Source organism: Ctenopharyngodon idella, chromosome 5 (assembly GCF_019924925.1).
Source record: "Ctenopharyngodon idella isolate HZGC_01 chromosome 5, HZGC01, whole genome shotgun sequence".
Classification (NCBI taxonomy): Eukaryota; Metazoa; Chordata; class Actinopteri; order Cypriniformes; family Xenocyprididae; genus Ctenopharyngodon; species Ctenopharyngodon idella.
Window position 1 is genome coordinate 14337058 of NC_067224.1, and position 27496 is coordinate 14364553.

Genomic DNA, 27496 nt, shown 5'->3' on the forward strand with positions numbered 1-27496 from the left:
GACAAAGATACTGATGAAATATTTTAGGTGGCATGTGTAACAGTACTGCAGCATGTGTGTTTTCCCCCCAAACAATATCTCTGTGTAACAAACGAGGAGGTGGAAACTGATGAGTTAAAACCTTCACCAGCCTCAGCACTGAAAAGATTTATGGTTGCAGACCTATCTGCGGGTGGTTAGCCAAACTCAGCAGACACGCTCACTAATACACACCCACAGCGGAGTGGATCCACTCCTGTCTGTAAAGCTGGCAGGGAGTGTGGGTCAGGCAGCCAGTGAATAAAGACACACTGCTGTTTGGCTGCAAACAAACACTACAATTCATTAGTGCCTGCAGTCCTGCAGCGGAAAGGGCAGGGAATGAACCATTGCCTCATGATCACTGACATGACTCACCTGCTTATAGACAAATCCTGGTCAAAACTGGATAAAGACACTGACTGTGTCCGTAACAGAAGGCAGTAACCTTGCTGCCCAGCCAGTTAATGCCTTTTCTGTATGAAGGTATATCTTACAGAAACTGTTTTTTAACATGCAAGGTAGCACAAGTTCACATCTGATGATCTACATCAGGGGTCCCTGAAAATGAAACTATTGTTTTCTCAAACTAAATTTTTGTCAAGAAAAAAAGAAGAAAAAAAAAAGTAATAAAAATAAAACCAGATATGTTAAAAAACTAAATGTTTTGCTGTTCCTCTTTGAAACTGTCCTTAAAATTTTTCAAGTGAAAGTAAAATGTAATTTACAAGTATGTGACTTAAAAATAAAGAAAGCGTTACAAATCTGTGCATCATAAAATAGTACAGAAACACTATCATTCAAAAGTTTGGGTCAGTTTTGTGAAAGAAATTAACATTTAAGCAATGACATTAAAGTATATTGAGCAAAAAGTGACAGTAAAGACATTTATAATTTTACAAAAGATTACTATTTTAAATAAATGCTGATCTTTTGAAACTTCTATTCATCAAAGAATCCTGAAAAAATCGTATCACGGTTTCCACAAAAATAATAAGCACAAGCAGAACAACTGCTTTTTAAAATTAAGAATAAAAACAAAATTGTTTTCTTGAGCACCAAATCATCTGGAGTAATGATGCTGAAAATTCGGCTTTGCCATCACAGGAATAAATTACATTTTAAAGGGAACCCCTGGTGTTAAGACTTGTATGGCTTAATATAACATAAATTATGTCTCTTACTGAAATATGTAGTAGAAAACCCATGAAAGATACGTTATTTAAAAAATCCATGACATATTTGGACAATGGGCGGCGCCATTTTGTTTGCGTTCTATGTTGATGACGTCAAAAGGTTGCACTCACTGAGCTACTGACACTGTCCTATTGCTATTTTTAACACAATATAACTCGGAATATAATATACAATGCCACATTGTGCAGCTTTTGGTTGTAATTTTCAGTCGATGAGCCACAAGAGAAGCGATGTAAGTCTCTACTGCTTTACTAGCGATAAGAGGAGAAAAGAATAGGAAGTTGTGAAGAATGTGGACGAATAAAACTTCCTAACTGTGTCTTTGTTCTCTTCACTTTAGCCCGGATGACTGAGGCTTTTTATCTGTATGTTTTGGCGCAACGGTAATCTAGTAACGCATACAGGTCTTAATATCCACGGGGTTCCTTTTAAAACACGATCAGCCTTTTCAATATGAGCCAGAGCGCAAAATTAGTGAGGATGAAAACATCGAAGACGTGCAATGTCTCTGTGGCTATTCGAACTACTGTTGTATGATTGACGTGTAAAAATTGTCTGATCACCTGAATGCATTACACACAGTTAAACGTGCTGAGAAGATGCTACTATTTTATGCGATCACAGATATCTCGTGCATCACAGCTCACGCGAGCTTTGAGGCAGTCTGTCTCAATCGAGATGTGTTATAGGCTTACCTTCGTCAGTCTCCACGACAGGCGTGGCATTTGGTTAAAGCATACACTTATATCCATCGGCAACTGTAAGCTCTTTCAGCTGTGGTCTACTAAAAGCCACAAAGGCACCAGGGCTTGTGAAGAGAACAAAAACGCGGATCTTTAGGAAGTTTTATTCGTCCACATTCTTCACAACTTCCCATTCTTTTCCCGTCTTATCGCTAGTAAAGCAGTAAAGACTTACATCGCTTCTCTTGTGGCTCATCGACTGAAAATTACAACCAAAAGCTGCACAATGTGGCATCTTATATTATATTCCGAGTTGTGCTGCATTAAAAATAGCAATAGGACAGTGTCGGTAGAGCAGTGAGTGCAACCTTTTGACGTCATCGACATAGAACGCAAACAAAATGGCGCCGCCCATTGTCCAAATATGTCATGGATTTTTTAAATAACGTAAATCTTTCATGGGTTTTCTACTACATATTTCAGTAAGAGACATCATTTACGTTATATTTAGCCATACAAGTCTTAACACCAGGGGTTCCCTTTAAAATATATTAAAAATAGAAAACAGTTTAAATTGTAATAATATTTCATTATATTACCGTTTTTACTGTATTTTTTCACTTTATAATTTTTTATCAAATAAATGCAGCCTTGGTGAGCACTTCTTTCAAAAACATTAAAAATCTCACTGACCCCAAATTTAGAAAGTAGTATACATTAATATAGCACTATATGGAACACATTACAAGCAAGGATTAAACATAATTGAATCCATAGTTTTATATGATAAGAAGAAAATAATAATAAAGTTACTTTAATATAAATTTTTTATATAAATATAAAGCACTCTAACTGACACCATTTGTATTCTTTCAACCAACCACCAACTGTCTGTACGCAATTGTGGGATATCATAGGCAGCAATGGATACACTCAATATAAATTGGATTTGGAGGTTCTAGGCAGCATTTTATGTGTTTCAGATACAGTCATGAAGCATGTGAATTTTCAGACTTTACAATGAGTCACAGCTGCAGCAGTCTCCTTTATAGACACAATGACTGTGACTCAAAAAGCAGCTCAATGACAACAGTCAAAACAGTCTCTGTGTGGCTCCTCAAAGCTGAAAGTGAATTAGCAGTGTAATTCAAACGATCACAAAATGAGTTTGACTCTGAATCAGCTTGATGTATTATCATACACAAAATGAGCTCATGTCAACACCAACACAAAATGAACTCTACCAGTGCAATTCTTTCCGCCAGTTGTTTCTGATCGAGGAGTCTCTTCCAAATGCCTGATTATACACGTATCCAGTAAAAAACTAAAATACACACACAGACAGCATAGCCAGTTTGAGTGAATTATTCTTCTAACAAGATTACCACTGCCAGATTTAACTGCCAGAACAGTGACAGACGTAGTAAAGGGGCGGTGGTTTGATCGAGAGAGAGGGGGAGAGGGAGAGAGACGCACAATAGCCTTCTAAGTGCTCCTGTCAATGACGGACTGTGTTTGGGTGGGATGTTGCGTAAAGGGTCAAACAAGACCATTAAAACCAGTCAAACTCCACCCACTGATTTACTGATTCAGGCTTATTAAAGCACACTCCACTGGACACATTGACAGATGGTGTCACACTATGACAGAGAGCAGACTCAGCTGAATCGACAATGCTGTGTATTTACTATGCCTAATGAATAAGAACAGAATTCACTGTAATATCGCTGCAACACCTACAAGAGGCCATAAAAAACAATGTCATGCGATTATCTGCAATATATTTTAATAAACACAGTTACAGTACACTGTAAAAAAAAAATTCAAAGTGGTGAACAGAATAAAGATTATTGGAGCACATTTTACAAGAAAAACTATTTCAGTCGTTCTACCTCAAAATTGCATGTTTAATATTCAATGTGTTACTTGCTGCTTTTTGGTAAATATTTATGAAATTTTTAAGCAATTTCTGAGTAAAAAAAAAATTTCAGAGTAAATCCTAAACCATTTGTTTAGTTTAGTCAACTGTACTTCATTCCACCTGGATTTACCAGGAAATGTAGAAAGGAAACTATGGTTTCAGATTGACTTCTAAGGCAGCATAACGTCACATCTGATGATCTAGGACAAATTCAAGCTTTTGAGACAACCATGTCAATATTTAATGAATAGAATGTTTATTTCTTGGTATAAAGTTAAAACATCAACAACAACAACATTTATAAATTAATCTGCTATGACAGATGCCATTTTTTATTCTTCTAACTACAGCTGAACTGCATGTACTGAATACAGAATTGTGGGATATCATATGCAGGATTGTAGTGAATTGTGTATTATTCCACAATGATTTCCCTCAAGGAAGGTTTATTAAAATGACGGTTCTCCTTTATTTCAAACGGTGTCTTGGGAAGCTTTGAGAAAAGACGTAAATGAAGACACATTAGCGTACCTCTCTAATATGGCCAATCAATGGTATGGATCTACCCTCCCCCCACTCACTCACATCTGCCTTCGGCAAATCAAGTCTGACCTGTGACTCACTGTAACTGGATCAGCCAATAAAAACCCTCGTAGCAACTGAAATAATTATATTTGCCAGAATAATGAGGAACGATATTACAGTCACTCAGTAGGTCAAGGACATTCAGTCTAACCATGACGATTCCTACAGAACAGCTGCAGAATTTAAACTGGATATTAACAACAGTATTTTACCATTCCTTATCACTGAATTTACTGTCTTAATCAGTGACCAGAGGAAATGACTTATAAGAGGTGTTAAGAAAATTGTTAATTGTTAATTTCTCTGTATGCGAAGAAAATTACTTGTGCCATGCCTTGCTAATTAGTTTAACTTTTAGTGAGCTACATGGTAAATCCATGTTAATCCAGCATTTACTATGAAATTTGTCTCTAGCAAAATATAGCCTCCAGGACATATGGGCGTGAAATCAGTACTGTTATTCTCTTTCAACAGGAACTATTGCAAGACTGGAAGTGATTTTGTATTAATCTCCAGCCTGACTACTCCTCATGTGGTTGTGCCAGTCTGTTCATTATCTACACATCACTTCCACTACATCCTTCTTCAGGACACAATGTATTTAAACAGAACATGACTCCTAATATCAAAGATAAAGATATCAAAGGCAGATCCATCAGATGCAAACCAAGGTTAACAAACTCTTAGATGATGTAATAGTAGCATATCGACTGACATGAAAGAGGAAGATTACAGTATCTGTGAGAAAGAACTCCACTAATGAAAACGTCACACTTACCAGTGTAGTTGTGCATGTGTAGCTGAATTTCACAATACTAATCCAACACAGTGGTGACCGAAAATAGTTCACTTTTCACTGCTTTTTCATAGTCTCTCCTTGTCCACTTAATACAGAGGAATCTCAGATGACTCCAGTTATCTAATTTTCAATGTCAAACCCCAGATTCCACAAAACAGACCTTACAGAAGTAAATGTTATTCACATATTTCCAATCTCAAGATTAGATACTTAAAAAAGAAAAAGAAAAAGACAATTCTGACATTATTTATCACCCTCATGTTGTTACAAACTTATATTTTTCTTTCTTCAGTGGAACACAGTACAAGATATTTTGCAAAGTGTGCTGGTCGCTCTTTTTTTCAAGCAATTCCAATGAATAGGAAATGCAAAAAACATCAAAAAGTATTATAGTCCTAACGGCTCTTTGCATTATATTCAAAAAGTCAAATAGACACCATACAACATTGTGTGAGATATATAAATATATATATATATATATATATATATATATATATACATATACATATACATACACACACACACACATATTATATATATATATATAAAAATACTGTAAGTATTTGAAAATCCAGCCTTTGAAGAACTTTGAAAAAGAATCAAATTTAAATCAAGAACATGCTCTCCTTAAAATGTTCATTTCCCACTTGAGAATTCAAGAAACATTTCACATTGGGTGAAAACAAACAAATAAACTAACAAACAAACAAATGAATCATGAATCAATGACACAAAAGCCTGCAGTAAAGAGCTACTGGATTGCCCCATGAGAGCTGATGTAAGGGTTTTTTATTGTGACAATGTCACGATCACTGTCTGTTCCTGTCAGTTCCTGGACTCCATTTCCCATAATCCTCCTTGCCAATCACATGCACACTCCACACCAATCACCAGTTGCCACATACAGCTTAGCACACTACCTGGACTATAAAGGACTCACACACACACCACCTCATGGCGAAGTCTTGATTTGCCCCGGTGATCACTTCTGAGCGTTTTCTTGTGGATTGTATTTCTGTTGCCATTGGACTGTTTATTGGACTGTGTTTGTTTGCCGCCTGCCCTGACCATTGCCTGTGACTTTACTCTGCTTGTCTGCCGCCTGCCTCGACCATTGCCTGTCCCTGTTTGTGTCTCTGCCTTTGCCCTGTCTACTCTGTAAGTACTTTTAATAAACAAGCTGCAAATGGATCCTCACGCATTCGACCCATCATTACAGAAGACTTCGCCGACACATGGATCCAGCGGCTCTCCTGGAGAACACTGGCCCGGTATGAACATTGCACAATTATTATTATGGCTCAAGCAGGGCACCCGGTCGTTGGAGGAATACATCAGAGAATATTTGGATGTTGCATATGGTTCAGATCTGCCAGACTGTGTACTGATTGACTTTTTCTGTGAGGGTGTTAACCAGCCACTTAAAAAACAACTCATTCGTGAGGGACCCCGTTCATCTCTAAGTCAGTTTCTGGATTATGCTTTATTGAATGTGGGCTCTCCCTTTACTGTGGGTGTCGCGGAGGAATGCGACACCTCGTATGGTCGTGTAATGGCTGCCGCGCCAGATGACACTCACAAAATGGCGGCCACCACTACTTCAATGCCAAGTCAAGACCAAGTTAAACTTCCCGAGTCACGTCCCATCTCCACTGATCTTCTAGATCTACATCACGTCTCTGGATCTGTTTGGGAGCGGTGTGGGTTGCGTTCCAGTGTGGCTAATCCACCGCTGACTTCAGCACGAGCGGCTGGCATTCCTAAGCCTCCGCCGGCCGCTTCGCACTCAAGCCCGCTGGCCGCAACGCCCTCAAGCTCGCCGGTTGCGCCGCCCTCAAGCTCGCCGGTTGCGCCGCCCTCAAGCTCGCCGGTTGCGCCGCCCTCAAGCTCGCCGGTTGCGCCGCCCTCAAGCTCGCCGGTTGCGACGCCCTCAAGCTCGCCGGTTGCGACGCCCTCAAGCTCGCCGGTTGCGACGCCCTCAAGCTCGCCGGTTGCGACGCCCTCAAGCTCGCCGGTTGCGACGCCCTCAAGCTCGCCGGTTGCGACGCCCTCAAGCTCTCTGGATGCGATGGACAAGATGGCCGCTTTGCCAGTGCCCACGGGCAAGATGGCCGCCCATCCAGTGTCTGTGAACATAGGGGTCGTCCCAGCCAGTGAGTCCGCTCCAGAGCCTGCTCCAGCCCGGGAGTCCGCTCCAACCCTGCATGCTCTTCCTGTCAGTCCTGTCATGGCCAAGAGGGCTGTCTTCACCTTCTACGTGTTGGCGGTCCTGCGTGCCTGGAGGTCGCACTCAAGCTCTTTCGACCCTGGACCAGTCTGTCAGCCCGCTGCCGTCCCAGAGCAGCCCGCTGCCGTCCCAGAGCAGCCGGCTCTCCCTGATTCACCCGCGAAGGCCGTCACCGAGCAGCCCGCTCTCCCTGATATGGTCACGGAGCCCCCTTGGTCTGCCCTGCCGGCGCCACCCAAGCTTTCTGCCCTACCGGCGTCGCTTGAGCTCCTTACCCACGAAACCGCCACGGCCTCCGTTGAATTCCCCAAGAACTTTTTGGGGGGGGGCCATATACCTGAGGGTGGGGAGCTTGTGGGTGGGGACCCTGCACGGCCGCGATCATCAGCGGCCTCCGAATTGCTTGAGCTTGCGGGTGGGGACCTTACACGCCCACGGCCTTCAACCGCCTGTGAACTGCTGTGGCCAGCTACGGACCCTGACCTGCCGTGGTCGCCCAAGCCACCTGACCCGCCGTGGTCGCCCAAGCCACCTGACCCGCCGTGGTCGCCCAAGCCACCTGACCCGCCGTGGTCGCCCAAGCCACCTGACCCGCCGTGGTCGCCCAAGCCACCTGACCCGCCGTGGGCGCCCAAGCCACCTGACCCGCCGTGGCGGCCCGTGGCACCTGACCCGCCGTGGCGGCCCGTGGCACCTGACCCGCCGTGGCGGCCCGTGGCACCTGACCCGCCGTGGCGGCCCGTGGCACCTGACCCGCCGTGGCGGCCCGTGGCACCTGACCCGCCGTGGCTGCCCGTGGCACCTGACCCGCCGTGGCTGCCCGTGGCACCTGACCCGCCGTGGCTGCCCGAGTTCCTGGACCTGCATTGGAGACCCCGTTCCCGTCTGCCAACAGGTCTCCAATGTACCCACCCCCCCTCCCTATCTGTGCCATTTACGCCGCGAGGACGCGCCTTCCGGAAGGGGGGCGTTATGTCACGATCACTGTCTGTTCCTGTCAGTTCCTGGACTCCATTTCCCATAATCCTCCTTGCCAATCACATGCACACTCCACACCAATCACCAGTTGCCACATACAGCTTAGCACACTACCTGGACTATAAAGGACTCACACACACACCACCTCATGGCGAAGTCTTGATTTGCCCCGGTGATCACTTCTGAGCGTTTTCTTGTGGATTGTATTTCTGTTGCCATTGGACTGTTTATTGGACTGTGTTTGTTTGCCGCCTGCCCTGACCATTGCCTGTGACTTTACTCTGCTTGTCTGCCGCCTGCCTCGACCATTGCCTGTCCCTGTTTGTGTCTCTGCCTTTGCCCTGTCTACTCTGTAAGTACTTTTAATAAACAAGCTGCAAATGGATCCTCACGCATTCGACCCATCATTACAGACAACACCCCCATTATGGCAATGGTGTGGTCCGTGGCTACTGCTTCTTCCTCTTATTATTTATAACACACAAAGCACAGCTGTTGCAATGGCAACAAATATTACACAACCTTTTGCGCTTGAAGCAGAATGAATATCACAAGGATTGCCGGAGACAAATCCAGCCGCAATCTGATAGAGCAGATTAATTTAAGACTGCAAGAAATATTTCAATGAATAAGAAACAGTTTAAAAGCATGCCTGTGCTGAAATCAATCACAGTCTGGCTCTTTAACAGCTGCATGTATTACGGTCATTGCCATAGTACACTTTAAACCATGTATACAAAATTAATATGTCTGTGTGGGAATTTAAGAAATTATTTCCATAAAAGGTGTATAAAGACATTCCGCAATACACTGTAGTCAAGATCAGGCACTTAAACGTATGAATTATAACCTGATTGTTTACACAATGGCAATAATATTAACAGAATAAAAATCAAGAAATTAAAAAAGGTTTCCTTTTAGGATGGAATCAAACCAGATAGAAATTAGGGACCAGATAGAAATTAGGGATAGAAATTAGAAATCTATAACCCACATTACACATTAACCCACCCTTAACCCTAACCATATCACCAAACCTGTTCCTAACATTACCCGTAACCATCAATAGCAGCAATATTGCAGTACAATATAAACACAATAAGTACATTGTAACAAACAATTAACTTTTTTTGATGTAAGTACCAAAAGTGGGACCGAAATTATCATTGTTCAGTGAGGGACTTCACTTATGATTTGAAGTTAAATTTACAGTTTTAAACCATTTTCACTTATCTAACATGATACAATGTTTTAAAGTTGGAAGAAAAAACAAATACTAAAGAAAAACCCAGAATTGATTATTAAATACTTTTTAATGTTTGTGCTGTTATAAAAGGTTATAATGTCATTATGGAATTGGTTTTTGTTAGTTAAAGAGAACTGGAAACAAACTATCAGAATAGAAAGAGATATTGGGGACATAGGAAAGTACTACCTGAAATGATTACCAATTCAAACAATATTCCCAAGTAAACATATTTTCATTTTTACCATGTTGATTGGACAATGACCCATTACATGCTGTGGTTAATCAGACCCACAGTACCTGACAAGTGGACAGAGGAGGAAATGAACCTGAATGACAGTTCAGACCATATTATATGCTATTTCTCCCGGGAAACTCCCGTAATTTGTATGGCCCAATTCTCGTTATATGAATAATCACATAAATATATTACAAGGTTATTCCAATAAAGGCAAGCATCACAATAAACCTCACAAGAATCAAAAATGGGCTACTTTCCCATAAACTGAAGTGAGATGTGAGACGTCACGTCTCTGTCACGATCTTTCCTGGTGTTTTGCGTCACGTGACAGCGCCATCAGTTCAAGCAGAGCGCACGAACCGATCGTCTCTTCCACTTTACAAGTTACAACATGAAATAAACATGAATGAACCTCTGAAGGTATGTTGAAAGATACAGTACAACTTAACAAATCCGTATCATGTCTCATGTAATCGCTCAATGAGTGTTTCAACCGCGGAAAGACGTCAATAAAACAGATTGTGAAAAATGTCACATTTACCGTCCCATTTACCTCAGACAATCCGTACAGTGTCCAAAAACTCGTTAGTCAGCTACAAAAATGAACTTATAGAGGAGCATTCTGCTAAATATATGCACTATAGGCTATTGCTTATCCCATATTGAATCCAATTGTGAAATATATATATATATATATATATATATATATATATATATATATATATATATATATTGTTTTACTTGAATCAAAATGTTGTTTTCCTCATTTGTTTTCTTGTCAGAGTGCACCAAAATGCTTCGTTTACATGTTAAAATCATCAAAATTTTCTCATGTGGGACGATTCCCCCAGCCCCCTCCCATAATTATTTAGTTTGTCATCTTTTTTACCTCTTCTGAGTTTACAGGTTTGATTTTTACCTAGGAAAGTTGTATTTACGATAATTCTGAGAGCATGTGAAGGCAGCATAAATCACAAACGGCACAGAGGGGCACACCAGCCATTTTGACCTTCAGTGTAATGTTAATTACACTGCTTTTGCATAAAGAAATGCTTGATGGAAACACCAAGATGCGCATAAATTCAAAAATGTGCATAAAAATCCTATGCGCTCAATTGAGGCGAATACATTTTTTATACAATAAGAAGACACGCATACAATGCCAACACATTTACAGAATAAATCCCTCAATACGCAACAAAAAAACTTAGCAACAGAGGATGTGATTGGATAACTGGGCTAACCAGCCGACCAATTTCATTGCACAGCATCTCAAATGTTGGTTTGGTTGTTCTGAAATGCCTGAGCCAAAGTCTGCCATCAGAACGATTTGGTATAATGACCTCCCAGAAGTGTCTCACACGATTGCGTTCCCTCCGAAAGTAAGATAAACATGACAGTGTTTACTGCATTAGTCTGCGCTCTGAGACGCAAGTCATTTATGATGTAGGAAAAAAGAGCCACAGTGGCTTCCATGATTGCAGCAACTTCCATTTTCATTATGATGTATTGCGCCAAATTTCCCATGAAGTGACGATTTTGTACTCCTGAACACATGGGATGGAAATCTTTCCTTATTCGCAAATGTTTTAAGCAATATTCCAAAACTGCAAATAAGTTAAATTCACAACTTTTTCTAAAAATAGCTGTTGTGTCCTGAAAACAGGGGAAATGTGAGTCTTTTGTGCTGGAGAGATAAATGTTAAACATTCAAGGACAGATTTCACTCAGTAAGTGAAGGAGAGAGTCATGCTCTGTTTCAAAACCTAGTGAGATGTCTAAGGAGACAGCATTTTAAAGCATCATATGTGCACCCCAGGCCCAAAGGCTGATCCAGGCTTAATTATGCTTCCTTCCAAGACATCCTTTTTTAGCCAAATTCTAATGCAGCATTGTATGTATCTTTCACAATCCTAGAAGAGCTCAATGATTAAATAAATCCAAGTTCAATTTCATTCAATTCTGAAAAGTATTGTTAAAAATCATTTAGTGTGATTAAAAATGAAATACTGTATTTTGTGTGAAATACACAATTTGTGTGTGTTATTTATTTTTAAAATTTAACCAACCAGGATTGAATATAGCAATTGTTCAGTGTCAACTTTAAGTTAAATTTGGTATTTTCTTTGACAACTTGACAATATTATACCAAATATTGTAATTTTATCTAATAGAATAGACCGTTTTAAAGTGAGAAAAAACACAGAACAGCTAATACTTGTTCATTTTTGTAATATTATTTTCCCACCAAAAATGTTCATTATAAACAAATCTAAGTTATAATTTAAAATATTCATAATATTCTTAGAGTATTCTTTAAAATAGTTTAGTCTGATTTAAATGTGTGATTAAATATTTTATTCAAATTGTGTGTCCTTTGTATTTTTACGCTTATTAGAGCATCAACGTTAGCTTAGCAACATGCTAACAACAAACTCCATTGAAATCAATTGCAAGTTGAGTCTCCCCATCATAGTGCTATTTGTGAGATTTTTACATGGAAACTATCCTCTGGATGGAGTTGTCGCTTTAATAACAGCGTTCCAAAATGAGATTCCATAACGGTCAGGGTGTAGAGAGGTTTTTAGAAAAGAGCTTCAGTCTATTAGAGGATTTTTTTATAAACTGTGAGATGTCTAAAGAGTGTGATAGAATGAGCAACGCAGAGTTCTAGAGGGAGAGAAAGAGAGATTGAGATATTGGATCTTTGTCAAATATATGACAAAATGAGACAGCACTCACCTCCCAGGCTCATCTATCTTCTATGGGTAAAGCAGTACCAGTACCGGGGTAAAGAGGGACGTCGAGGTAGATGAGTTAGGGGCCTTGCAGTTGTTCCTAATGCTCAGGATCAGGACTCTGGGGATGGGGGAAAAAACGGCTCAGCTCCAGATGGGTGCAGATTCAGACAGTGCCAATCATTTCACTGCAAATACAAAAACAGAGTAAAAATGTTAAATACAGATATTTATATATTTGACCATTGCAGTAAAAATATCTACACAACTTTAAAACTGGATAAATATTTATAGAGGCAAAATTGCCAATAGCAAATTGTTTTTTCTTTGCTTTAGTCAAAAACATAACACATTTTTAGCATAAACCTCACAAAATAAATAAATTTAAAAAAAAATCATCATAGTTAAAAATATAAACTACAGATTAAGATTTCTTTTTAATATTTATATTCATAAGAAATTTTAAGGTTTAAGGTTTAAACAATTTTTCATCAATCAGGATGAGATAAAAAAAGATGGTGTGTGGTGCTTGCTGCCAGGATACTAGGGTGTTCTGGGTGGTTGCCAGGGCATTGCTATGGTTGCTGTCATTAGTAGTTATTCATGTGTTACTATGTGATTGCTAACATGTTTTGGGTGATTGCTAGGCAGTATATATATATATATATATAGGATTTTATAAGAAAGTCTGATCTTTCAGATAAGCAATACAATTTGAGCAATTATTCATGTCTGTAGCACAAAAGGTGCAGAAGTGTAATAATTAGGAACAGGTTAGGAGTTTTAAAAACCTGAGCAGCAGCAATTGATGCTTGCTTTAGCTCAACACTCAAAGCCCTTAATATAGCAGAGCAAATTTGCACTGAATCTCCTCCTTTATTAATGATGCATAAGGTGGTCACAAAGTAAAAATGAAAAACATTTTAAATTCAGTGTTAGCTTGAAGCTCCTCAAATGCGACTCTCAATCATAAAAACTGCGAAGCTGAACAGATGGGATGAATCTACATTTAAACCCACAGCCTCACCAAACTGTCAAGGCAATCAAGAATACTGGAGATATAGGAGGAATCCTACAGACAGCTGTTTGCCACAAACATAAAATTCACTGACTTCAAATCCTGCTTTAGCTTATGGTAAGTTAAGAAAGGTCACAAGATAAATAAGGTTTTTAATAAAATTTTTAATAGGTGTGTATAAGTCTACATTTCATTTTGGATTAAAAAAAAAATATTGCAGTATTAAACATAAGAAAGCAGTCACTTTGAAAGTTTGAACAATGTTTGTTTTCCTTGTTGTATATTCAGTTTTTTCCCCAAATTCTTTAATATCAGGACTATCAATACAAGCACCCATTAATGCTATATAATATAATATAATATAATATAATATAATATAATATAATATAATATAATATAATACAGTGGGTATGGAAAGTATTCAGACCCCCTTCAATTTTTCACTCTTTGTTATATTGCAGCCATTTGCTAAAATCATTCAACAAGTTAATTTTTTTTCCTCATTAATGTACACACAGCATCCCATATTGACAGAAATTTTTGCAAATTTTTTCATTTTTGCAGATTTATTAAAAAAGAAAAACTGAAATATCACATGGTCCTAAGTATTCAGACCCTTTGCTCAGTATTTAGTAGAAGCACTCTTTTGATCTAACACAGCCATGAGTCTTTTTGGGAAAGATGCAACAAGTTTTTCACACCTGGATTTGGGGATCCTCTGCCATTCCTCCTTGCAGATCCTCTCCAGTTCTGTCAGGTTGGATGGTAAACGTTGGTGGACAGCCATTTTTAGGTCTCTCCAGAGATGCTCAATTGGGTTTAAGTCAGGGCTCTGGCTGGGCCATTCAAGAACAGTCACGGAGTTGTTGTGAAGCCACTCCTTCGTTATTTTAGCTGTGTGCTTAGGGTCATTGTCTTGTTGGAAGGTAAACCTTCGGCCCAGTCTGAGGTCCTGAGCACTCTGGAGAAGGTTTTCGTCCAGGATATCCCTGTACTTGGCCGCATTCATCTTTCCCTCGATTGCAACCAGTTGTCCTGTCCCTGCAGCTGAAAAACACCCCCACAGCATGATGCTGCCACCACCATGCTTCACTGTTGGGACTGTATTGGACAGGTGATGAGCAGTGCCTGGTTTTCTCCACACATACCGCTTAGAATTAAGGCCAAAAAGTTCTATCTTGGTCTCATCAGACCAGAGAATCTTATTTCTCACCATCTTTAGCAAACTCCATGCAGGCTTTCATGTGTCTTGCACTGAGGAGAGGCTTCCATCGGGCCACTCTGCCATAAAGCCCCGACTGGTGGAGGGCTGCAGTGATGGTTGACTTTCTACAACTTTCTCCCATCTCCCGACTGTATCTCTGGAGCTCAGCCACAGTGATCTTTGGGTTCTTTTTTACCTCTCTCACCAAGGCTCTTCTCCCCCGATAGCTCAGTTTGGCCGGACGGCCAGCTCTAGGAAGGGTTCTGGTTGTCCCAAACGTCTTCCATTTAAGGATTATGGAGGCCACTGTGCTCTTAGGAACCTTAAGTGCAGCAGAAATTTTTTTGTAACCTTGGCCAGATCTGTGCCTTGCCACAATTCTGTCTCTGAGCTCTTCAGGCAGTTCCTTTGACCTCATGATTCTCATTTGCTCTGACATGCACTGTGAGCTGTAAGGTCTTATATAGACAGGTGTGTGGCTTTCCTAATCAAGTCCAATCAGTATAATCAAACACAGCTGGACTCAAATGAAGGTGTAGAACCATCTCAAGGATGATCAGAAGAAATGGACAGCACCTGAGTTAAATATATGAGTGTCACAGCAAAGGGTCTGAATACTTAGGACCATGTGATATTTCAGTTTTTCTTTTTTAATAAATCTGCAAAAATTTCAACAATTCTGTGTTTTTCTGTCAATATGGGGTGCTGTGTGTACATTAATGAGGAAAAAAAAAAAGAACTTAAATGATTTTAGCAAATGGCTGCAATATAACAAAGAGTGAAAAATTTAAGGGGGTCTGAATACTTTCCGTACCCACTGTATAATATAATATAATATAATATAATATACACATATTTTGAGTTTGTTTTTTTTGTTGTAGTCCAAAAGTATTGTCAAAAAGTTTATTTTTTTAAGGTGACCAGTCATTTACAGTATCAGTTAAATAAAATTCTGAGCTCTATAAATACTGATCATCACACTGTTTACAAAAACACTACTTGTATTTTCACTGTGGAGTCATGTAGGGGTAAAATCGCATGGCTTGTGATCGTAAAGTTGCTGGTTTGTGCCCCGCAAGGAAGAAGCCATGAGCAATCATGACTGAGGCCTTGAGGAAGCCACTTTACCCCAGGCTGCTCTAGAGGGATTTGTCCCTGTAACAAGAGCACTGGAAGTTGCTTTTGGATTAAAGCATCTCATAAATGACAACATGCTGGTTAAGTGAACACAATAAAACATATGGTATATATTCTGATCAGTCAGCTGTCTATAAAAGACAACTTTCAAAATTAAACCCACCCTAGGAAATGTTCACTGGCATAAAAATATACATCCTGGCACATGCATCCTTATCATGTTGTATATTACAAACACATTCACATTCAACCCTTCTGCTGCAGATTGCAGAACGCTACACACATTCATCCAGCATATAGTCCTTCTTCTAGGCTATTGCCAGTATCTAGGCCACAGGCTCCATCATATCTGTCCTTAGCTGACAGTGACAGTTAAATTTGTGTTATGTGAAAGCCTCTCCCAGGCCTTTTTCATTCACCAGTTAACAGCACTTCTACCCTGGGGTGTGCGATTCGTGCGTGCACGTATGCGTGTGTATAAGTGATGGACGCATTTATGCTCCCTTTCACTATCTGTTCATGTCCAGCACTGTGATTTTGGGAATTGTGCCCCGTCACTTCACTCAGCCACCATATATATATATATATATATATATATATATATTCCTAAAGATAACACATTCAGGATGGAAATTGTGTTTTCTTCTCATTTTATCTACTGAACAAGACAGCAGTAATCGAATACATGACTAAAGGAGGCTCCATCCCACATATGCTCATGATAAAAAGCCACTGTCGACATATATAAATGCAACTATTTGTAATGAGCTGTGATTTAGAAGAGCTGATATTTCGCTAGGAGCACTATCACCTCTTCAACTTGTGAACAGACTGTATTTCCACATTCTAATTGTCTAGAGACCATTTCATCTACAGGAGCATCATCTAGAATGTTTTAGGGCTGCCACTTTGTAAAGAGAGACACTCTACATTCAATTCAGTCTACTAATAAAGTGTACTGTGTTTATAGGCTTTACATAAAAAATTCTTAGTTGAATAGTGATGTGCATATTTCTTCACAGCCACAGTATGCTGCTCTATGAAAATGTCTTGCATAACAATATATTTGACTATATAGCAAAAGGTCTGATTCAAATCGTACCTTATTCTGGACAAAACCACCCACTTCAAAATGTAAAGTGACCAATCACAGTCTATTTTGTTTTATGTGCCATTTAGTAGTGAGTGATAGCACAATAATATACAAGCTTAAAAAATATTTAAGTAACAGAGTAAACAGAACAGAACAGAAAACACAAAGTAGTGAAAATGATGTATAAAATCTGGTCTGAATTTTGGAAGTAATAAGCAGTAACTATTTAAAGGATTAGTTCACTTTCAAATGAAAATTACCCTAAGCTTTACTCACCCTCAAGCCATCTTAGGTGTATATGGCTTTCTTTTTTCTGATGAACACAATCGGAGATATATTAATAAATATCCTGACGCATCTGAACTTTATAATGGCAGTGAACGATACCAACGAGTATGAGCTGAAGAAAGTGCTTCCATCCACATCCATCCATCATAAACGTACTCCACGTGGCTCCAGGGCTTCTGCCAGACCGCCTTCCATATTCAACTTATGAAGAAAGTGTAAAACTCTCGCAGTTCAAAAAGCTTACGCTACGTCCTATGCCTTCGCTATTCAAGTTACGGAAAAAGCTCAACTAAAGCGACGACAGTTTACACTTTCTTTGTAACTTGAATACGGAAGGCGGTCTGGCGGAAGCTAGATATTTTACTTCATAACTTGTTAAATATGATTTTTTTTTTTTTTTTTTTTTTTTTTTTTTACACAAACGCATCACTTCGCCTCAGAGCCGTGTGAAGTACGTTTATGATGGATGGATGTGGATGGAAGCACTTTCTTCAGCTCATACTCATTGGTATCGTTCACTGCCATTATAAAGCTCGGATGCGTCAGGATATTTAATACTGTATAACTCAGATTGTGTTCATCAGAAAGAAGAAAGTCATATACACCTGGGATGGCTTGAGGGTGAGTAAATCTTGGGGTAATTTTCATTTGAAAGTGAACTAATCCTTTAACAAACATAATTCAGAACATATATTTCTGGTCATGGATGTTTAGTTTACTTGCCAAGTCTACTTGCCAAGTAAACACATCTTTTTTCCAGACGGACTGAAAAAAAGCCATAAATGCCCTTATTTCCGGAAGTGGGAAAAGTCAGCCAATCAGATTAGAGCAGATCAAGAAAGTACTTTACAGTTTTTTTGAGAAAATGCATCAGATGGTCAGTGAATGCACTGTGGGCGATCCGTGGGCATGTCGTCTCGGACTGAAAACATCTATGAATAGGTCTTGCAGTAGGCAGAGAGAGAAAGTCAGACCGTCAGACATCTTTTCTCTTGCTTGTTCAACCGTATCAAATTGAGAGGAGAAGCAAACACTATCTTTAACCCATATTCAACAATACCTAGAAAGGCCTTTGCCATTTCTCATTTTTTATATCCCTACTCTTCCCAACACAAGCTGACAGAAACGTATAATCGCTTTAAGACCATGCTGCATACAGTCTGCATTATCTGGTTGGCTTTCTGAGGTTTAAATCAACAGAGTAGCTTTACTGAACCCCAGATCAACCTGATTATGTCACTTTTGTGAAATTACATGCGATTACTCACTAACAGTACAATCAGATGTTAAAGGAACAGTTCAAAATGAAAATATCTTCTTTCATATCCCACAGAAGAAAGAAAGTCATACAGGTTTGAGGGTGAGTAAATGATGACAGAAACAATTTTCACTTTTGTGTGAACTATCTTTTAAGCAGACAAAATACACAGAAAACACTCATATAAAAAGAAATATAAAATTGTCCAATTGATTTGAAAGACAGGCAAATGATACTACAGATTTTCTGAGCATTTTATCTGAAAAACAGAGTGAGGGAAGTTATTGGTGTGATTTTAAAATTGTTCGAATAAAAATCGATAAAACAAAGGCAGGGAACCCATGTGTCTCAGCTGAACATGAGTTCTGCAGTATGTTTGGAGAGAGAGAGCGAGGGGCGAGAGACGAGAGAGACGTGGGTGGTCACATCGGTCTGTAATTACTCCCTCTGGAGCTGCAGGTGAAGAGAGATGACCTTTCCACAAGCTAAAAGCACAGCGCGCACAAATCACCTGACAACACGTGCAGGAGTCTGGGCCATCACGTGAACTTTCTAACAATGAACAATGACATCAAAATACTCAGCCTGTAGCACAATACATGTATGTTTCAGAAGAATTTACTAATAAATCAATGCTAAAATCAAATCAACATCTCATGTCTTGTTTACACCAAGGTCAATTACATGATGCTGCTTTTGTTGTCCTTTTAATTTATTCAAAAATGCATAAAAAAATCAGTTCATATATACAATTACTTGAATATACATCTTTGGTGAGCATGCTTCATTGGTGAGCAATGAAAATTCATTTTCATATTTTCAGGGGCATAACACTGAAAAATGTCTGATTGATACTGCTGTTCTGATATCATAATGAAAATGACTCATGAAAATGAATGAAATAAATCTTAGAGAATGAAAATCTTGAAATGAAAACCTAAAATAGTTTTCCATAATCCTTTTATCTGGGGTTCAAACTCTTGGCCTCACAGAGATATTCCAGGTGGCGATGGTCGGTGAGCACTAAGAAAGGGTGACCGGCTCCCTTCAGCCAATGCTTCCATTCCTCCAGAGCTAGTTTGATGCGAGGAGCTCACAATTTCCAATATCATAGTTTTGCTCCGCCGGAGTGAGCTTCTTGGTGAAGAAGGAAATGGATGGAGTCGTGTGGAAGTTGGCCAAGAACATACTACATCAAACTTCCCCTCGTCCATCTTGATATCGTTTTCACTAATTTGGTAACTGAAGAACTGGGTGGAGGACTGGTGGAAGGTGCATTTCTTGGCTTTGAGGAAGAGTTGGAATTCTCTCTAGTCTTGGAGGACCTCCAAAACATGCTGGCAATATTCAGCCAGGGTTGTGAGGAGCGAGCGCTTGTTCCATCCACTGCTAAGGTACGAAACCTCAGAGCATTGTCATTAATAGAACTTTTTTCCCTGGTGTAAATGATAAAGTTGACGGCCGAAAACTTCTCTGAAGTGAGCCACAAAACTGTTGAGAGATTGGTGTCACTGATCAATGATTTCAGCCCACTGGGGCACTCGCCCCGTTAGCAATGAAAGGATGAAAGAAATTTTGGCTCTGTCTGTGGGGAAGCAATGCGGCTGTATCTCTAGGGCAAGTGAACACTGGAGCAGGAAGTCATTGCAGTCCTCCAAGTGCTTGGTGCAGTGACGGGTACGGTGGTAAATCCAGATGCTGTTACAACACGGCAATCGACGAGTTCCTGGAATGGATCTTGGCCTGTTGGGTTCATGATGTTGAAGTCTGGTCTTCTGTCTTGGAATACCAGACACAGAGACAGCGAGTAAGGTAATAAGTCTATTATCCGCACTGGAGACCAGACAAAGAGTGTGTCTTAATCAGCTGCCTAGTGCAGTAATCAGGGCACTTATCAGAGTCGGCCATTTTAAGGGCTGTCTCAATCGCAAAATCCTACCAGTGCATTGACATGTTTGCTGCCTAAAAAGTCACGCAGGGAGCATCGATGCTCACTATGTTCCCTTAACAGAAGTTCTGAAACACGAAACATAAATCTCTTAATGCCAACTCACTACACATAATGACACGTGATAGATGTTTTTTAACATACAAACCATTATTTTATATTTCAGCATAAATCTGAACATCGCTAGACAGGTAATGAAAATAATCTCGCTAACATTCATAATTTATTTACAGTTGAAATGTTGCATGTATATGTAACAAGCAAAGTATAAATCATACTGTACTTTAAATAACATTAAAACAACGTCAGAAAGATATCAGTTCTGTTGTGGTTCACAAATACAAGTAGTGATGTTGTACAATGAGAGTAGAGTCGTCAGTGTCCTAATGTGTAGTGGGTCCTTACTGTCCTTACCAGTGCCTAAATTCATGTACACGATATACTGGTTCACGACCTTGGAATCTAGGGAGCTGATTGAGATGCACCCTATGAGTGACTGTGAGGTGTGTGCTCTTATACAAGTCCTGATTGGCGTGCTGATGAGGGACAGGTGCAGGTGACCAGTATTCAGGTGAGAGTGAGCATTGGGTGTGTGAGATCTTGGAGCCTGGTAAGATGTGACACCTTTATTATTATTTCATAGAAAATTTTACAATTTTATTAAATTGCTTCATTGCTTATTAAAATTTGAAAAACTGAAGTCATGTGGTGAGACCTACAAGGCCATATGGTCCAACACACTTGGAGAAAAAAAAAAGAAAAAAGAAATCATATCATCGAGAGAACCCCGCAGACCCTCATGACATGGTATCAAGGTCAGTTAGTCTCTTTAAAAATCAGATAATTTGAACTTTTCACAACAAGACAAGGTTACTTTTGAATGTAAAATATCATGTGGTGAGACTCCTCAAAAACTTAAATTCAGCATGAAACAGAAGTTGTGGAATTCCATGCGGAATAGAGGGGTGCAGTAATGACGTCACTTTGTAGGCCAATCAGCAGTTAGCATCACACTGGTTCCCTCGACAAGGAATTTTCCATTGGTTTTTGGATTATCGCAAAAAAAAAAAAAAAAACAAACAAGCTCTGTGATCAACAAAAGTTTGATACTTACACGTTTGGTCCATCAAGATAATTTTCACACAGACAAACACAACTTTTATGAATTTTGAAGCCTAAATGCAGTCATCAGAAGTAAAAAGCTAAAGGTAGGCCATAAATGAACTACACCACATTCTCACGACTTCAACGTCACCATCACTAAGCTCTTTCAGTTATCTAAAAAACATTTTCCCAGATCGTTTGAGTTAGAATAATTTATAAGAGCCCAATTATAAGCATTATGTGGCTGTAAAAGCGTTCTGAGCCTGTTCGGCGGGATGACGTTTGATCTTCCCGACAGCCTCTATAGCCCCTATTTAGCCACTTGTTAGCAACCGCCTTTTTCAAGACACGGAACAGCTTCAAAAAAATCATGAGTTGGGTAATACTGATGTATTTTATGTCGTAGAATAAAACGTGTAAGTGTCTTGAGCTTGTGTTCACCACAGACCTTATTTCAGCCATTTAACCAAAATCCCATTCAAAAATGCTAAAATGCTAACTCGTTTCTGCGTTTAGGCCTACAAAGTGATGTCATACCTGCACCACTCTATTAATTGGATTGTTGTGGTTTGCTATTGCTGTGATCTCATGTGAGTGACAGGTTGTCCCGCCCTCACGCTAATAAACATCATCAGAGAAAAGAATATTGTTTCAAGAGGAAGAAGTTATTTTGATTAAAGATTACAAGGGCACATTAATTAAAAAAATAATGATGTGCACAGATAAATCATTGATAATAAATACTGGAATATTCCATTAAAAAACAAGAATTGTTCATTTTTATTTCACAGTGACTTTAATAATGTTTATAAAATAATAATTGATAATTTTTAAAAAAAAACAATTTTTACCTTGAAAAATGCATTTTAAACTTTTTTTTTTTTAGTAATGGTTACTCATGCATTCAAGGTGTAATGAAAATATCTTATTACTTTTTTCTTGGTTCACCACATGACGTTTAGTCATCAAACTAAGCATTTTTGAAAATGGTGTAAAAGTTTTTTAAAATCAAATGAAACCAACATGAACACAAACAGTACATTTGCCACATGTGTTTTGAACTAGACTGAATTTTTTACTTTCCTGGCCCACCTATCAGTCAAACGTTAAATACTCTTTTTGCAGGATTTTCCCTGGAATGAAGCTACAGAACATGTTTGTTTTGTTTGAAGCGGCAGGGGTTATCGTCTCAAGGCTCCCGGCATTAAGCTGCCTTACATTACGCTGGCTAATCTCTGCCAGAGGCTGGTTTAACCACCGCACATCCCCAAAATCTACTGAGCATGGTCTCTGAATCCCAGACAGAGCAGCTCTCATGTGGAGCGACCTTCAAGTGCTCACGAATTAACACAGCAGGCTTTATACACAAACTGATATACACACCATAGCCATAGCTTCACGCTCGATGCTGAGACAATGAATTGTGGATCGTGAGAACTCGAGAGAGGCCGTGCAGCATCACAACAAAGGAAAGCCCCATCTTTTGTGTAATTTGTACAATCCAACACTGTTAATCTCAAAGCTTTTGTAGGTCTTGGACAAAACAAATACAACAATGTGACTGTCAGCCGGCCTAAACTGAGATCAGTTTGCCAAACATCAGAGTAATTCTCTCATGAGATGAGAATGACAACCAGAAAATGTGCCAAATGTACAATCAAAGTGAACAGCAAATAGATCATTCACACAGCGATTGTCAGTGACTGCTCTCTCCCCATCAGCCATGAGCTGACAAAGAAACAGAGAAAGTAATGCAGAGAAAGAGATGTTTTTTTCTAGAATAAACCAGGACACCTGTCCTCCCACAGGGCTTATAGCTTTATAATCTGCAGTGTGAATGCAGCACTGCTAATAATGCAATAATATCACTGTCAGACAGCTTGAACATCGCCGCTATCTATCATTTGCATCCTTTCTTAGCAAAGTATGACACATTGATTAAAGCAGACGACATCAAATAAATTCAAAAACTAATTAAACAGTTGAGTCAAAGCACGACAATTAAGAAAAACAAATTAGCATTGCACATGAGAACAATATTGGTAGATATGTAATGTCTATAAGACTAGGACTGAATATTCACAATGCATTAGAATGAAATATGCAAGAGTGGAGCAAGTTTTCACATGCGGAAGGTCTACATTTCAGTAAATGACACAAATGCTTATTTTCTTGCAGTGGTTTTCCATGATGGCTTCAAAGATCTAATTAAAAATGTGAATTTTTCTTAAAATAAAAATGAATATATATCATATTTTCGGAATAGCTTTTAGGTGAACAAATGAATACAATGAAACCACAATAAGATGCATTCCAGTAATATATCAACTATATAATGAAGGTAGATATGAACTGAAAGATGGTCTAGTACAAATTTCACTTTGATATCAGGGCTTATGGGCTTAAAGTTGTACACTGTATTACGTAGAAGAGCATTGTGAGTGAGTGAGTTTATTACCTGCATTCAGATTCAGCATTTACCTTCAGGTCAGTCCTATGTTCATAATAAAAAAATCTGTCCGATGTCCGATGTATTATCTTGTCCTTTTAACAGTTAAGGGGTTTTCCGTGACTAACAGTGCTAGTCAAAGTAGGGCTGCACGATAATGGTTAAACTGATAATCACGATTATTTTGCTCAAAATTATAATCATGATTATTAATCATGATTATTCTATCAAAAAGGGTAATGTAGTTATGGCAATTTTTGCACGTTCTTTACCAACCTGCACTTCACCCAAAAGGCCTGTAGGTGGCAAACCGACTTCTTTTAACCAACTATGATAACTTCGTTAGATGGTAAATCGATACAAAACACATGGTTTTGCTGAGCACTTGGTAATCTGTATTCACATTAGATTTTTAAAGCAACACAATTTGTTTGCAAATGAGACAAACCACAGATTCAGATTGCCCTGCAAATTCCTAAAGCAAGAACGATGGTCTTTGATATATAAAACTGTCCCTGGCTAGGGACATTCTAAAATGCTTAACGTGAAAAATGCTTAACGTGGCTTAATGTACTAAGACAGTAATATTAACAGACCAAACTTCGTAAACATCATACTAATAAACCATACTATGTACAGCAAAGCAGATGAGCCCAGAATATGAATGCAACACATTTAATTTCATGTTAAGCGTTTTCCTCCCATAGAAAACGCTTAACATGGCTTAATGTACTAAGACAGGGATATTAAAAGACCAAACTCCGTAAACATCATACTAATAAACCATACTATGTACAGCAAAGCAGATGAGCCCAGATTATGAACGCAATTCATTTAATTACACGTTAAGTGTTTTTCTCCCATAAAAACCGTTATAAAGAAAAAGCTTAACATTATCTTCAAAAGATAAAACGGTGAAACTCAATCTTATTTCCAATAATTCCAAATTATGTTCATTTTCCCGATTGAATTGTCACATAGGTTACAAAAGTGCATTTATTCTGCAAACAGTGAGGTGGAGATCCATGTTGTATTTGTTGAAATTCATCGCTGAAGGTTTGATCATGGCAGATTTAGTCACACAAATAGTACAAGTGGCTTATAAAGAAACAAAGACTGGCTGTATGACACTTTCATTGAAGCAGAATTTTGTTGTGGAGATTGCTAAACTCCAGCGCACGTTTGTTTTTAGATCAACGGAGCTTCTTTAGCATTTAGAAGGAGCGCGTGCACAGAGTTGCCAGATTGCACAGATTAAGTAAAACACCGGGAAGAAAGTATAAAAAAAAAACACTTTTCAGAATAAATAACAAGCAGGCCAATATCGTGACGATTATTTGTAATCAATCGAGAGCAGCAGATATCGTTATCGTGATTAAAATACGATTAATCGTGCAGCCCTAAGTCAAAGCACTTGTCAGTTGCGTCTTGTTTCGTGTTCACAACAATTCAGTCTTTTCAATGGAAAAGTCTTCGCTACTGACTGACAAACTCACAGTCTTTGCCGCCATCTAATGGCGTAATAATGTAACTTCTGTTGCTGTTCACAGACTATTTTTTTCCGGCGGAAGGAATGCTTTTAGTGAAAGTTTACTTCATGAAAGTTGCATTGATACATATTTTTGGCTTTAATATTTGTATTGTGTGGCAACCGTTTTATAAAAGCAATAAGGTACTCGAGCCTAGTGCTGTATCGTGAATAAGTCACGGCTGAAGGGGTTGCATGCACTCTGCTTCACGTTGTGCCAAACAATGCCCTTCAGCTGTGACTTATTCATGATACAGCACAGCCTCTCGTATACCTTATTGCTTACATAATACATCTCACAAATGTTTTTTAAAACAGTATCAATAAGCAGCAGTTTCCCTCTTGTGACAACTTACCCCATAGAGTTGTCAATATGTCCTGTTCGAGATCCCAAAATAAATTAGTGTTAAATGAACTGTAACTTTCAAAAATCTCCCCATCCTCATCCTGAGAAATCTTCTACTAGCCCCAGTAGAAAAAAATAATCCAACAAAATCAACATCACAACACCAGCTTTGCTGAATTTATAGAAGAGACTGTGATATTAATGATTATTAATGAAGTCATTTAGAAAAGCCTATTATGCATGGTCAGTTTCAGTTAAAATCTCTGTTGTCAGTTGTCCCTGTATTAATATTCTGTCAGCTTTGCTTTCTCACCAGCAACACAGCTCAGAGGATTATGTCTATTAAAACGTATTCACACTAGAAACATGACCAAGTCCTTCCTTCCTGCAGATTCCTAAAAATTAATTAAAACTTCTAAACATTTTGCCAGGCCTAAAGAACAAGTCTAGATTGTTAAGCCAACCCTTAATTAAGCACTTCTCTTCCAGTCTGGATCTTTCTATTAATTTTGCTGCAGTGCCTTATAGAACTTTCATTATAATTCTATGCAAGTAAATTTGAATCTAATTATGGCCAAACCTCTTTTACAGCAGCCTCCATAAGTTAATGACTCCTTGATAAACAACAAAGGGAATAAACAAACCACTGCCAGATGGTGCAAAACAAGTGTAAAGAATGTTTTGGCTTGATAAAAGAAACCTTTTATCTTTTGCAATTAAAGTAATCACAAGACGGAAAACTGAAAACTTCCATCCAGGCCATTACCATTCAAAATAAACAGACTAGTAATTAAAGGGTTAGTTCACACAAAAATGAAAATTCTGTCATCATTTACTCACCCTCATGTTGTTCCAAACCCGTAAGACTTTTGTTCATCTTCGGAACACAAACGAAGATCCTTTTGATGAAATCTGAGAGATTTCTGTCCCTCCATAGACAGCTACGCAACTTTGATGCTTCAAAAAGGTCATGAAGAGATCATAAAACTAATTCATATGAATTGAGCGGTTTAGTTCAAATTTTCTGAAGAGACTCGATTGCTTAATATGATGAACAGATTACATTTAGACTTACATATAAACACTGATCAGCGAACATAACAAAAGATCAACCGAACCTGCTTGACGTGCGAGAACAAACCTCTTCCAGAAGCTCAAACGTGCTGCGTAACACAAGAATGAACCTCACTGGTTCTTGCACACATCAAGCAAACATGCTTGAGCTTCCATTTACCACAACTGATGTGTGAATTGATGAATGTTTACATGTGAATAAAAGCCTAAATTCAATCTGTTCATCATATAAAGCGATCGTGTCTCTTCAGAAAATTTGGACTAAACCGCTCAATTCATGTGGATTAGTTTTATGATCTCTTTATGAACTTTTTGAAGCATCACAGCGGTAGTTGTGTAGCTGTCTATAGAGGGACAGAAATCACTCAGATTTCATCAAAAATATTTACATTTGTGTTCCGAAGATAACCGAAAGT

The 27496-nt window shown here is 38.9% G+C and overlaps 1 protein-coding gene across 5 annotated transcripts in view; it reads right to left on the reverse strand.

Annotated features, from left to right (window-relative positions):
* The window catches only part of apba1a (amyloid beta (A4) precursor protein-binding, family A, member 1a), a 69927-nt gene that overhangs the window by 33701 nt on the left and 8730 nt on the right, over positions 1 to 27496 (reverse strand). For 4 of the 5 annotated variants that reach the window (XM_051893111.1, XM_051893107.1, XM_051893109.1 and 1 more), the window contains one exon: positions 12638 to 12821. The gene's annotated coding sequence lies outside the window, so the exon portion shown is untranslated. Of the gene's footprint in view, positions 1 to 3142; positions 3164 to 12637; positions 12822 to 27496 lie in introns of those variants that run through there. The other variant, XM_051893110.1, reaches the window with a different exon arrangement.